At 40.3% G+C, this 14,982-nt stretch overlaps 1 long non-coding RNA gene across 1 annotated transcript; it reads right to left on the bottom strand.

The window, feature by feature from the left end:
• Positions 1-4,790: 4,790 nt before the first annotated feature.
• LOC132210711 (uncharacterized) lies at positions 4,791-11,880 on the bottom strand. Its single transcript, XR_009446893.1, has 3 exons — positions 11,725-11,880; positions 9,953-10,013; positions 4,791-5,037 (listed from the first exon to the last, which is right to left on the bottom strand). It is a non-coding gene; the product is annotated as an uncharacterized LOC132210711 (long non-coding RNA).
• Between the last annotated feature and the right edge of the window lie 3,102 nt (positions 11,881-14,982).

Here is a 14,982-nt window from a genome sequence, read left to right as displayed (position 1 = left end):
CACTTGTTCTAAAATAATTCTTGAGCACAAACTGTGCCTCTAAGCTGATTAATCACCACTGAGATTTTGTGCTCATATGGAGGCATTTGGGCACAAGGACAAGAGTGGGAAAATTTTCAAAGCTTTTGATTTTTCATTTACTAAACTGACAATATACCTAGGAAATAGTTTAAAATTTTTTCAAAGATATTTTTTAGTAATTTACAATCAGATTACTCACAGGTGGTGGATTGGCAATATGATTTAAAATACCTTTTGTGTAGACAAACCTTTTTTCCGCAGCATTATTCAAATTACATCTCATTGTCATTGTTGAATATATGAAGAAAAAGCAACTTTATTAAAAAAATGTTTTAAAATGTTGCCTGACGGCATTGGTTCTTGACAGATGCAAGAAAGTTTGAGAACATACTTTTCAAACCGGCAACATTTTGGCTTCAATTTGTAACCCTTTCAAAAATGCACCAGAAGTAGAAACATTTTCATGCACTTCTAACAAATTTAACAGAAAAAATATACAGTTTTCTTGGTGCCTTGGTCAGCATTCATTCCCAAATGTCAACATCATGGAAAGCTGTATTCATGGCCATTGCTGGCTATGAAATTTTGAGACGTAATTCACCATCCATAAGACGCTTAAGGGTGTCTCTGACATGCCAAAGTTCTTGGGTCAACTCCTACAGTGCTGAACGAACTGTGAAAATTTGTGGGAAATGATGTAAGTACTACTTTCTAAGGGTTTCACAACTGGGGGAAATGACTTGGAAAATGCCATTCTGAAATCTTTTAATCTCCCTTTTTCCAAAAATTGTGAGAATTTGTTATGGCCCAAACATTAACCGTAACGTAGAAACCAGAGAAACAAGCAATCCATCATCAGATCCACATTGTTGTGCCCCTGAGATGCTGCTTGGCCTGCTGTGTTCCTCCAGCTCCACACTTTGTTATCAAATCCACATTACTGCTTATTTTCACTTGAGAGGTTGAATCTAATCTCAAAGTACAGCTAATCTGCATCATGTTGAAAGTTCCTCTTCTTGGAACAATTTATTTTTTAAAGGTTTTTTAAACAAACTCTTGAAGCCTGCTTCAATTGTACAGGGTGAGGTTTCACATTTTATTCAGACTCTTGGTGATTTACACTCATCCTCTAACTTTTCTCCTGACTGTATTAGCATTGTTCCAACTTGCTGTCTTCCCAGTAATGGCCTATCTAATGGTTCTTATTCTCATCACATTACATAATCTTCAACATGCCTGTCTACAAATGACTGCAAGTGTAGCTGAAAAGGTTTATCATAAGTGAATCTACACTAAACCTTTTACAATAATTGAATATTGTTCCTAAAATGTGTAGCCACCAATGGTAAACAATAAGGCTAATGCTATAATCTCAGCGTCTCACTCTTCTATCATCCCAGTAGTCAGCAATCTATATTTCCCTCTACTTAGGCAATGCCTTGATTTTAAAATTCTCAACTGCTCACTCTTGAGTTCAAATTCTTCCATAGCCTCACCCTTCCCTATCCCTAAATTCATTTGAAGTTCTATTATATTCTAGGATATCTGTGTGCCTTCACAATTCTAGCCTCCCGTTTATTTCTTATTTCTATCACTTTTCCATTAGCTGCCATGGCTTCAGCTGCCTAGACCCTAAGCTGTGGAATCCTTCCCTAAATAACTCTGATTTTCTAACTTTCCACCATGTTTATGGTTGCAAGCCTAAAATACTCTTACATTCTCCTGAGATGACTTGGGGCTACCTACTACATTCGTGATGCTATATAAATGCAACCTCTGCTTCACAGTTGAGTTGTCACAGAATCACATATACGTAGCCTATGATTTCTCTTTGAGAATATCACTACCTGCAGAAAACAATGATGAAAGAATCCCCAGATATATTTCAAACTGCAGTTATATATATGTTTTGTGGAAGACCAACACTATTTCCTTGCTTTCGCATTTTATAGCTGAATGCAAAACAGTTGTTTCACTGCCTAAAAACTAAAAAGTGTGCAGCATCAAAGAATATGTATAGACATAACAATCTTTCATACCAATGTGGTAAAGATTATTTTACAGTATGAGAAACAATATAGTTGATCAATTAGCATCTTGAAATAGCTTTCCTGGTTTATTTTGAATTTATTAGAAGGCAACAGTTAAGGAAAGAGCTGATTAGAGTTTCACTTCTCATTTGTTGCAGTAGTTGACACATCTCACTGTTCTGTAAATGAATTTAACAAACCAGCACATTATATACAAGTTCAGGTAGGTGAACGCGCACGCGCGCGCACACACACACACACACATATGAATAATGTATCAGTCCTTATGAACTTGCTTTTTTAATTTGAGTAAGAATTATATATTTGATACACAGTTCAATATGAGCTCTTGGGAGCTCTATTTGCAAAATAAAATGTTTTGCAAAATATCTTGTTCACTGCCTGGTGAAGTTTACTAATTTTTACTGTGTCGCCCAGGAAAAGACACAATGAGTTAGGTGTGAGAAGACCTATTCTCATATTTTGTGAATGTACTTGTTATGCTATGTACTGGAAAAACATTAAGCACTATATATCATTTTAATGGCACTAAATGCATAATATAGAAGCCATTACCTCCTGAGACAGTCAGCAGATTTTCTACACCATGCCACCCATGAGCATCCATTCATAATCTCTTATAGGTTGTGACCTTTGGGTTGAATGTCCATTTGATGCTTTCTCAGATGGGTATAACTTTTTTTACAGCATTATTTAAATGATTAACCAGAGAATTCCCCCTGGTGTTCTGGCCAAAATTTATTCCTCAGCCAACATCACGAAAACAGTTTAACTCTTTATCACGTTGCTGTTTATGGGGCCTTGCAATGCCAAATCTTTCCATGGTTTTCCCGCAACAATAATTATACTTCACATCAGTTAGTGATTCATTAACTGAAAAGCACGTTGAGACCACTTCAGGTCATGTGAAGCCCTACATCAACGTGACCTCTTACTTTGCACATTGTTCTTCTTCAGCAAATGGGATGGTACTAGGAAATAAGGTTAGCCTAGGATAACCCAGCTTCCTAACACCATTCCATCTGCTGGAGAAGAACAGCTCGCTAAGTGATTATGGTTCTGCTGGATGGCAGGTTTGCAATGCAGAGTGATGCCAACAGCCTGAGTTTAATCACTGTACCAGCTGGGGTTACTATGGAATCCATACAGTGTGGAAGCAGGCCATTCAGCCCATCAAGTCCACACCAACCCTCTGAGGAGCATCCCACACTGACTCACCCCCTAACACCATCCCTACATTCCCCACCCGAGACACTATGGGCAATTTAGCATAGCCAATCCACCTAACCTGCACCTATTTTGACTGTGGGAGAAAACTGGAGCACCCGTAAACATGGTGAGGATGTGCAAACTCCACACAGACAGTCGCCGAGGCTGGAAATGAGCCTGGGTCCCTCATGCTGTGAAACAACAGTGCTACCCACTGAGCCACCATGACTATAGTGTGATAATCCTGTGGTAACTTTTGCCTTATCCCAGATTACATACAGCAAGTGACAGGGCTTCCTAAAACAACACTATTTCATAGTCTCACTGTTTATATAGTTTTATCCTTTTCCAGTGTGGAAATGTGGTTGCATGTTGCACTATTGTATGGGGCAAGATGTTCTAGCATTCCTGACAACAGTTTATGAACAAGATACTGATGGGAGTTCCTAGCCTTGTTTTCTGTCTCATCCAAGCCAAAAGGGGGAGAATGAATATGAGAAATTAGTCTGTGTAACAGAAAGGGAAATCAGAATGAAATGCTCTTGCATTGTCCCTATAAGCCAGGGAGACTTGGATTGTGCATCAGTGATATAGAACGGGGTGAGAGAAATTACATCAGTGATGCTTCTGTCACATTCTTTGGATTCAATGGGAGTACAGTCAAACAAACGCTGATGTGTTTCTTGAAGTGCTATAAGACAGGCAATGATGGACTGGATAACAAAGCATAGAGCTGGATGAACACAGCAGGCCAAGCAGCATCTCAGGAGCACAAAAGCTGACGTTTCGGGCCTAGACCCTTCATCAGAAAAAATGTGCTCCTAAAATGCTGCTTGGCCTGCTGTGTTCATCCAGCCCCACACTTTGTTATCTCCGATTCTCCAGCATCTGCAGTTCCCATTATCACTGATATAATGATGGACTGGACATTACATTTGGATCTTTGAAGAACGTATCAACTACTAGGTTCTATTTTTCCCAACTCTCATACGGCCAGCATTTCAGGGTGGGATAAAGAAAACACTCCAAAGATACTCTAAAATGCAGTATTGATAAGTATGAGTTGGAGGTGCTTGCTACAAATCCTTTAAAATAAGAATAATTTGTCCATCAAGCCGCAACACACTTTGAGTCCAAACGTTTTAATGATGAGATAAAGTGGCAGCAGAGAAGGATAGAAAAGCGAGTAAATCCTGTAGAAGTTGAGGGACAGCTGCTAATGTGGAGGATCACCAGATTCCCTATTCCTCACACATCCACACATTTAGTATGGCTATTCCGGACTGTTTACTTTTGTTCATGAATTGGAAACAAACAAACATTATGTTAGCTGATTGGTGATTCTTGGCTGTTGGTCAACTGTTTTTACCATCTTCAGTACCTTTGTAGGGAATAAAAGAAAGTAAGCAAAGAATATTTAGAGCAAAATATGCATTTTATTAATGATTTTCATTTTCTACATGCATCCGTGCAACAATGGCCCAGAAGATTAAATTTTAATTCCTGGAAACTCCAATTCTCAAAGGTCAATGCCGCTGTTATTTATCTTGTACAAAGTGGACACTGGAGAGTGGAAATGCTGAATTTTTCTTACTGTGGAGACACAGGCCAGTTGGCTCCGGAAATTATGTGAGTTCTGCCAACCATTTCCCAACCATTATTTTCATCCAGTAGCAGATGGTCTGTTCTTGGGTAATATTGGCATGGTTGTCAAAACCACAATTAAGACATATATTTAATAACAGGACATTTGTTCCTGAATAAAAAAAATCAATGATTATAAGATCACTAAGCATCGAAGTTGGAACGGTATATTTGTTTGCATAATTAAAAACATCCTTTAAACCTAACTTGCATACATCATTCAATATTAAAATTTACCATACAATTCTTTTTAAGTTTTAGAAATCCACAAAAATCATGATTGTTATCAACATAATATGCTATATTCATCTAGAAGCCATACTTAAATGATTCTTGTAACTATTAGAGAGTAGGGAGTGTTGTCTTATGGATTTGAGTGACATAGGAGTTGGAAGTTTCTTCATGGGAAGAGATTCTGTAGCAAGTGCTTCTGTGCTTTTTTAGTTGTTCTTATTCAGAAATATCATTAAAATAACCCATCTAGTGATCAGTCAAATATCGGAATATTATTGTTTACCTGTACCTATAGTCTATTGATTTGTAATAGATCATCATTCTCGTCAATTACATTAACTGGGACAATGCCCTCTGTCAACCGGGATCTAAAAGTCAGGTAAATTGAGGAATTCTCTAACTTTTGTGATGACTTTGGGAATAGTGGGGCTTGTATTGCAGTGTGGCACTTCAGTGATGTGTAACACTACCTACCTTATAACATAATTTAACCATCTCACTAGGAACACACTTCTATCTTCTTTAATCAGGATATTACACGCCTTGTCTCAATGTGTCCTCAAAATTTAACCTTTTAGTTTTATAAAATTTTGTTACTCAGCACTAGCAAAAATGACCAACCTAAAAGTGTTGATGCAACTTTAAAATACCATCCTGGAGATTCCTTACATTATGCCTTGACTAGAAAAGGCCAACACTGTTTTGCACAGTTCAGGTAGAATGGTCTTTGGCAGGGCCCACATAGGTTCCAAAACCCAAATGTACTTACTAACAGCGTTGCAATGGTCAGATTAGGGATCTGTTTGTATTGCCCCTATCTCTGCTCAAAACTCAGGGGTTACATCACAGAAGAGCGGTAGGAAAAGTGAAAGCAAAGCTTTGTTACTACCAAAGAGTATCTGCGTGGATCATAGGTGAACTCTGATTCTAACTAGCTGAACCTCACAATAATAAGGGCATCACAGCTGGCAGGAATGGTGGCACATGGCATTCAACACCTTCACATTCCTCATCTTATTCATCCTCCTTCCTGTCTGAATCATCTGAATAGTGATAAACATTATGTCAGGTATTCCTGCAGATCCATATTCCACTGCTGTGCAATGTTGTGCACCCACTCTAGACAACAATGCCTGGATTGAAAGGCCACTTCATCATCAGCATCTTCATAAAGCTGATGGCTGGTTCAACCACAATCTGTTGGTCACACGGCATTCATCGCAGAACTGCAGCACTTCTTTGTTCTGCTATCTAACAAAAGACACCGGCCGTAAATGAAGTATAACTCCTCATCTTCCGAAGACAAGCCCTTGAGTGTGTTTGCAGATCTGAAGTCGTCAAAGAGCTCAGAGTGTGACAGGAAAATAAAAGGTGCAACTTGCCAAAACCAACCGGGTGAATGTCTAAGAATCTGGCACCTCACTGCAGAAAGATCTTTTTGCAGTTCTGCATCAAATGGGCATAAAGGGAATGGAAATTCTTGCAGTTTCTAAATACTCCTATGAGAACTCCCATTGCTCCATTACCTTGTTTTGGAAATTTTGGATACCAGTGGGAAGCCAATTGGAGCTGTGAAATGGATCACCCACTCACTCACAGTGACATTATTGCAATCCCTGGCAAACAATCCACTGGTGACTTGCCTTACACATTTGTGGGTCACCAACTGAGGCATCCTGTATATATCCCTGATAGAGCCCCACAAGGATCCAGAATAAGAGTTGAAGGCGGAGATAACTTTGACATGCACTGGTAAATCATTGCCACCAGGTGCAGTGAATGACCGCTGGCATTTGATGTGACAATTCAATGCGTATTTATTGTCCCTGTGCAATGCCTCCATACCCCATGACCCAATAACCCACCTCTTTGTGGATCTGATTTTTTAACCCACACTGACTGACATTCCATCTCTTACATGGCCTCCTTACCACAATGTGCCCTGATAGCTACCAGCCTGACACCCTAACACTTGTCCCAAGCAATTACCTGCATCTTTTATCTTTTAACTTTTGTGGTGGAAGTAGTGGGACTGGAGTATTAGTGTACTTTCCCAAATTGGTCATGACAAAACAATGGACAGGAAAGAGCAAGCTGTTGGAAATGTATTGAGTTGCAGAGAAGAGAAAGCCAAACACATAAAGGATCAGCATTGCAATAAATGTTAAAGTGACAGTAATACAGTATAAACGCTGCTCTATGTTACAGTTTTGGTTGCAGCAGAAGGCAGATTTCAAAAAGGATGTGCTGATTGAATCATGGACTGTTTTTCCTTACTCAGGTTCAAGTCGCAAAATACTTCATGAACAGTGCAGATACTGCCTCCTACTGTGAACCCTTCTCTTTCTTGAGGATTGGACATGTTAAATTGCCCATTGTGTCCAGGGATGTATAGGTTAGGTGGGAAATACAGGGATACACGGATGGGGGGTAGGGGGGTGAGTCTGGGTGGGATGCTCTTCAGAGAGTTAGTGTGGACTTATTGGGCCGAGTGGCCTGTTTCCACACTGCAGGAATTCTGTGATTCTACGATAAAATAAAAAAGAACAAAAACACTTTTCTTGCTCCTGCCACTTGCCACTCTCTCCAAGACTCCTGTTCCCTTTACCACTCCCCTCACTCCAAAACTCCCTTCCAATCCTCCTTCCTCCAATCTCCTCCATTGCTCCTTCATGATCACTGTGGGAATGGCAGAGAGCAGGAGAAAGCAGGTGCAGGAAGGAGCTGTGGGTGGGCAAAAGAAAGGACATAAGAGAGTGACTTGGGGAACAGTGAGGTGACAAAGAACAGGAGGAATGGGGGCAGAAGAGAGCAGGGAGGGAAGACTGACAGTTTACCTCCCACATCTAAGACAGCAAAATATACACTCTGATATTCTCGCTCCCTCTCACTTGATCCCCTCCATCTCTCCATCACTGAGAAAACCACGGGAGATATGCATGGAAAGTTCATTACACAGAGGGTTGTGGGTGCCTGGAACACGTTGCCAGTGGAGGTGGTAGAGGTGGGCACAATAGCATCATTAAGATGTATCTAGGCAGATACATGAATGGACAGGGAGCAGAGGGATGCAGGTCCTTGGAAAATAAGCGACAGGTTTAGATAGAGGATCTGGATCGGCACAGGCTTGGAGGGTTGAAGGGCCTGTTCCTGTGCTGTAATTTTCTTTGCTCCCTTATTCTTTGTTCAAACTGTTATGAAATTAGGTAGAAAACTTGTGGACTGGAAGACAGGCTGTTAGAATTTGATGTTTGCAAAACGGTAGAGAGCAAGTTGTGGTCTCTTTTAAAAAATGATGTGCATTTTCTGCGCTTAGAGATTTAAAAAAATGCAGTTAGCTTGTGGGTTGCAGGTGCACAGAGAGTTCCTGAAATTGATACATTTGTATCTAAGGTGATACGGTTAGCAATCCAGGCAGCAGTTTTGTTAGAAAGGAAACCAGTTTGAATATCAGCCAAATAACTTAAACCAGGCACTTAGAGACTAAAAAAAATTTAAAATCTGATGGTTTTGAAAACACAGGATCAATCCCATTGTAAAAAAGTGTGATGCGTCACCAAGGGTATAAAAGAAGAGGGCATTTGGAAATCGGTGAGAGCAACTTCTGTCTGATTGAGTTAACTATCAGCTCTAAAGAGAAAATCACTGCTCTCACAGAATTATTTAAGCTCCCAGAGTAGCCATCATCTAACTAAAGGTATAGTGTCGCTCTCAGCTAATTGTCCTGATGCAAGCATTTGATGTAGATAGGTATTTCTGGCTGAAGGTCAGCAGAGAAGGCACAGAACATTCGAGAAGATATATCCTGACTGTAATTTCGAGAGACTAAGTTTTTAAAAAATATTTTGGTTTACGTTAGCAGGACTTGTATTTATTGGAACAGCATACCATTAAAATTTTGTTTTACTTGGGATTAGTTAGTAGTGTTGCCCAGTTTGTTAACAATTCAGTCAATTTGTTCACTGTTAGAGTTAGATAATTAAATTGTTCCTTATTGATTATAGAGTGAGTGACTGAGAGTGGGCTATATCACTTTTCACACTTCTTTTAAATAGATTATAGAGCAAGGCAATCTTCTTTAGGTGCTTTGGTTTTAGTTATCAGAGAGGGGGTCAGCCTACACTTTATTACAAAGCTCACTTGGCACCTTACTTATCAAGAATCCTACCTTGCACCCACCTGGCACCCCACCTTCCTGCTCTCGAACCTCACATCTCACTTACATATTTACCCTTTTGTAGGACTTGTCAATATGGATGTCTGTGATGCTGGGCATTTAAATTACCAATATCAGCAATTGACTGCTGTAACAGAAAATATGGTTTGCCTTGCCTAAACTATGCTGTACCACCAAGGATCCGTCAGAGTTAAAGTACATTTCCAAACTAGCCCTGACTGGAATCTCCTGGAGAAAATGCACGGCTCTTTCTTAATGTAAAGAAAAGAGAAAAATAGCAAATTAACTGAGATTGTTAGCCCTCAGAAAATTCAGCGTTTCTTTTCAGCACGTGGCCGACCAGAAAACTCTCCTGCTTGTACCATCTGCCTTGAATGGATTTGCAGCTTGATTTTGAATCTGTTTAGTCACATTTCCCCTAGTGAACTGATAGCTTTTTGGTTTATACGCAGCAATGTTACTCATTGCACCACGTAATGTCTTAACATCACTCAGGTTAGTCGATTAACAGAGGTTAATTGGTAAAGTGCCTCTGGAGAGAGTTTTGCACAAGTACTTGAATACTCTGGAGTGAAATACCAAAGTTAATGGGTTAGAGTGAGATGCGATCAGTTACCTTAGGTATAAAGTTCCTCATTCACACTCAACGCCTAGTACTGCACCACACCAACATTTACCTCAAAAACAAAAACAGAAGGTATCAGGTAGAATATTTAATCCAACCATCTAAAGAAAATGAAATAAAGAGAAGCAAGGAATTATAGGATTAAGAGTGAGTATTAAAATTAGACAAAGGAAAGTTTAAAAAATATATTATTTTAAAAGTCAACATTATATTTAGATATTAAATACTAATAAGTATCTGAATTTGTCTGAAGGTTGAAGAAATCCTGTTTTTTTTATTATTGACCCATTCAGAGATGTTAATACACACCTCTGGAGTAGGTGGGACATAAATCTGGGTCTCTTGGCTCAGAGGTAGGAATAATACCACTGCATCACAACAGCCTATCGTGTGGCATTGCATTATATCGTTTTTAGTCTATTCCAATCTTGATCATCACTGATTTAAATTATTTTTGACTGCTCACTTGATTCATACACAAGAACAAAATCAGTACCACGTACATTCAGTCAAATAAAATAACTGGTGCATTAATAACATAAATTTGGCACTTCTTAAACATATTCAAATGTAGCTGGTAATAATTCTACAGAGACTATTCAAGAAGGCTTCTTATTCAATGTAGCTTTCGTTTATCAGTCAGTAAAATGGAAACAATGTTGCAATATCCTGCACATTCACAGCTATTCCATATCTTAAAATCATAGAATTCCTACAATACAGAAGGAGGCCATTTGACCCATTGAATCTGCATCAACTGCTGCAAGAACATCCCACCCAGAAACCTCCACCCCATTGTATCCCCATTTATTGCATATTTAACCAATGTTTGAGAATAATTATATTGAATCAATTCTTACAAAGTTATGCATGCTGATTTCTTTCCCCACACATACACATAAAACTAATGTTGCAGATGAAAGGAGGACAGATATTTGCTGTTCAATTTGCATTTAGTGATAATGATAACACACGCTAGAGGGCACTATTGATGCCTAAACGCAAACCACTTTGTAATGATTAGATTGCCTTAGTAATTTTGCTGAATAAATTGCAGCATTATTTCCTCTGCAAATCTAAGGTGCTTAAACCAGCTGGCCAGCCATCTGTCTCCCCAGCTCTAAAATAAATATACACACTCTTCAAAACTAAAATACTGTTTGTTTGCAATGTGGGATTACTTTACTATAGGGATGATTTGAACATTATGTACAGGTAGGTACAGGGATGAAAGAGATTTAATGTCACTGCACACCTCTCTACTGCTTCATTCCGCCTGCTGCTATTCTAATCTCACAATTTTTTAGCTGTTTTCTTTTCCTGAACCTGAAACTGCAAAAGGGTAGACTTTCACACACACAGCTGCAGAGTTGTAGCACCTGTTATGTCACTGACAGCAATGCCCCAAATAACAAAAGCAATGTAGCTGAAAGAAAAACAGAAAAAAAACAAGAACACCTCTAACTCTCCACTCCCTCCAAGACTCCTTAACTGTTCAGTCTGCTACTCCCCTCCCTCCTCAACTCCCTTCCACTCCTGCTCCCTCCAAGCTCCACCATTTCTTCTCCATGATCACCACTGGATTAGCAGAGAGCAGGAGGGAGCTGGGAACAGACAAAAGCAAGGACATGAGCAAGTGGCTACAGCATACAGAGAAGTAACAAGGAGTAGGAGGCAGGAGGTGCAGGGGAGAGAGCAGGCGCAATATTGACAGATGTCAACCCACATCTAAGACTGAAAAGTACACACAATATTGTTCTTACCCCCTTTCACTAATCACTCCCTCCATCAGACCTCTCCAGACTCTTCACTAAGCAAATTGTTGGAGTCGCAGACTGATGAGCTCCCAGATCCTGATGAATTTCATCTTAGAGTCCTAAAAGTTGTGACTAGTGAAGTAATTGATGCAAAGAGGAACAGAAAGTGCTGAGAGACTCAACAAGTCTTGCAGCATCTGTGAAGAGAGAAAACAAAGTTAACTTTTCTAGTCCAATATGACTCTTTTTGGAAACTCTCCATCTCTGCTACTGGACACAGCTCTGACCTTGCTCATGTTGTCCTAATCTCATTATTGCTTGCAGCATATTTTTCATTTGCCCTCACCTACCTTAAGCTATGACATCATTCTTTCTGTACTTGCTTACTAACTGGCTCGGGACACCTCTCCACAGTAATAACTGTGTCACCCACCTTTATCTTCCTTAGTACCTGCCACTCTCTCACTCAAAGAGGAAAAAAGCCCATAATTGGACAGAAAGAGTCAAAAGGTGGTGTGCTGACCATCATTCGCCTCTCATCAGCAGAGGATCCTGACTCTGACTGCCCTGGGAAAGGCCTGGATTAGTATCAGAGATTGCCTTTGGCTAGGGTCCCCTGAGTGAAGGTTATCCTCTTTGATTGGACTGAGGCTCTGACTACTGTAGCAAGCTTCCTAGCTTTGTGTCTACGCTAAGTGACATAGCAAGTCAGTAATAAAATGAGCTCTTGGTATCTCAGGCTGAGAGATAATAAGGCAAGGCAGACAGGAACAAAGTGAATGAGATCTGTAACAATAACAGATGCTGGAGATAAAGCCTGGCCCAGTTCATGATCTGGGTGTGTGTCTCTGAGCACATGTAGTCCTAGCTGGTCATGGTAATCATGGTTATCAGTGCAGCCTGAGATGAAGCATTGAAGTGCAGAATCATCCGGCAAACCCATCAACTCTGGGTCATGTGAGATTGGAGTGGCTGGCACATTTTGGATGCTTAGGCTGTGGATTTTGGGTGTACGTGGCCAGTGTCTATGTGTGTACCCAAGATGCTGGCACCTAGTGTCCAACAAGGAGGTCTTTGGAGACCAGTAACAAGGTGAGCCAGTCATGAACTGCTCTGGTTTCAATATCGTTCTTCCACAATGGCTAATTTATATGTTGAGTTGGGCTGTTAACAAGGCATTTACAAGCAATAATAGGCATCTGCTGGGAACTTGCTGAGTTCTGTACAAACTGTGGTGAGATAAACTCAGTCAGGCATCTCACCAAATTCAACTGCTCATGTCACCATAGCCCATATTCCTCAAAGCCTGGTAAAATTCTGTCCTTTTGCCTGGAATTGGCAGGTTATCTTGCAAGGTAAGGTTGGACAAACATGGCTGCACTGCACTTTGAAGGCTGAAGTCATTTGATTGAAACATAAGATCCTGAGAGGTCTTTACAGGGTGAATGTGAAAGGTGTGTTTTCTCTTGTGAGACATTTTAGAAATATGGGTTAAAATTGCTTCAGAGATAGTAGGAACTGCAGATGCTGGAGAATCTGAGATAACAAGGTGTAGAGCTGGATGAACACAGCAGGCCAAGGAGCATCAGAGGAGCAGGAAGGCTGACGTTGGGTATAGGCTCGAAACGTCAGCCTTCCTGCTCCTCTGATGCTGCTTGGCTTACTGTGTTCATCCAGCTCTACACCTTGTTATCTTAGAATTATGGGTGACTGTTTCAAATTAAGTGGTCACCAATTTAGGAAGAATTTTTTTACATGAAGGATCATGAGTCTTTAGAATACTCTTCTCAAATGGTGATGGAAACATAGCCTTTGAATACTTTTAAGGAACAGATTGGTAGGTTCTTGATAAGCAAGGGCTCTAATGTAGACAGGAATGTGGAGTAATCAGATCAGTCATGATCTTAGTGAATGACAGAAGGATCAAGTGGCCTACTCCTAATTAATATGTTTGTATGCTGACATCTCCATCCTGCTCATTCTGGCACTCCCTTTCATTCATTTCACTGATCCTTCCATCACACTTCTCTGCTTTTTCCCCATGTTTTTCGATGCTCCTTTCTCCTTGCTCTCCTCACCGCTTCCCAGGCTCCATTCAATGCTTCTTCTTACTTCGTCTACTGCCCCTCTTATTCCCTCCGTGTTCCACTCCATTTACTGTTCCATGTCAGCCACGACCCTGATCATTCTTGTCCATCACACTGCTCTCTATGCTTCCATCGACTGCCACTTCTGCTGTGACTCATTCCTGCTTACCACTTGAGAAATACAGAGCAGCTACAGGGTGTGAGCAAGATTTGAGTGCCTGGGCACAGGTAGGAGTAGCGATAGGGTGGGAGAAAACTCAGAGTAAAGTTAGCATTCATCAAAAATTGAACTCAACCAGCCATTTAGATTTTTGAGTCTACTAGAAGTAACAGTGGCTGGGAATTCTGCAGCAAGTAATTTGTCTCTTATACAACAAAGCCTGTCAATCATCTAGAAGGTACAACGTCAGGGGTGTGATGGAATACTCTTCACTTGCCTGGATGAATGTAGTTTCAATAACACTCAAAACGTTTTACACCATCCAGGACAAAACAGTCTGTTTGATTGCAACCCATTCCACAGCTTTTGGCAATCATTCCCTCCACTCCTGACCCATTGTGGCTACACTGCGTACCATCTACAAGTCACACTGGAGTAACTCACCAAGGATCTTCCAACAGTACCTTCCAATCGATGGCCTTTGGCACTGAGAAAGTGAAGGGTATCAGATGCATGGAAATGTCACCACCTGCAAGTTCTTTCCAAGTTACACCCCATACTGGCTTGAAACTCTACTGGTCTCCCTTCACAGTTGCTGGGTCAAAACGTTTAACTCTCTTGCTAATACTGTCCCTAAGAATGGATGTACCAAGAGCAAATGTATTGCAACAGCTCAAGTGTAGGGCTTAACATCAGCTTTTCAAGAGCCATCAAAGCTGAGCGATAGCGCTGACCGACACAGCAGTGCACACATCATGTCAACAAAAACAAACTTTAGGACATTCAATAGTTTTGCACTTGCCCCAGATTCAGATAAAGCAAAAAAATCGTTGATGATAGTTATATTCTTCTTCAAAATAATATTTTTTATCTGTGTTTTCAATGAAATTTGTACTTGCAGGAACTTTGCTGAGTGCTTCATCAGGGTTGTAATCCGAATCCTCTTCCAGGGCTAAAGAGTAATGTTGGAACCTGAAATATTTCAAAGAGTCACGCTGGACTTGGAATCGTAATGCT

The sequence above is a fragment of the Stegostoma tigrinum genome, chromosome 18 (assembly GCF_030684315.1).
Source record: "Stegostoma tigrinum isolate sSteTig4 chromosome 18, sSteTig4.hap1, whole genome shotgun sequence".
Classification (NCBI taxonomy): Eukaryota; Metazoa; Chordata; class Chondrichthyes; order Orectolobiformes; family Stegostomatidae; genus Stegostoma; species Stegostoma tigrinum.
This window is presented reverse-complemented; position numbering and strand designations above follow the sequence as displayed.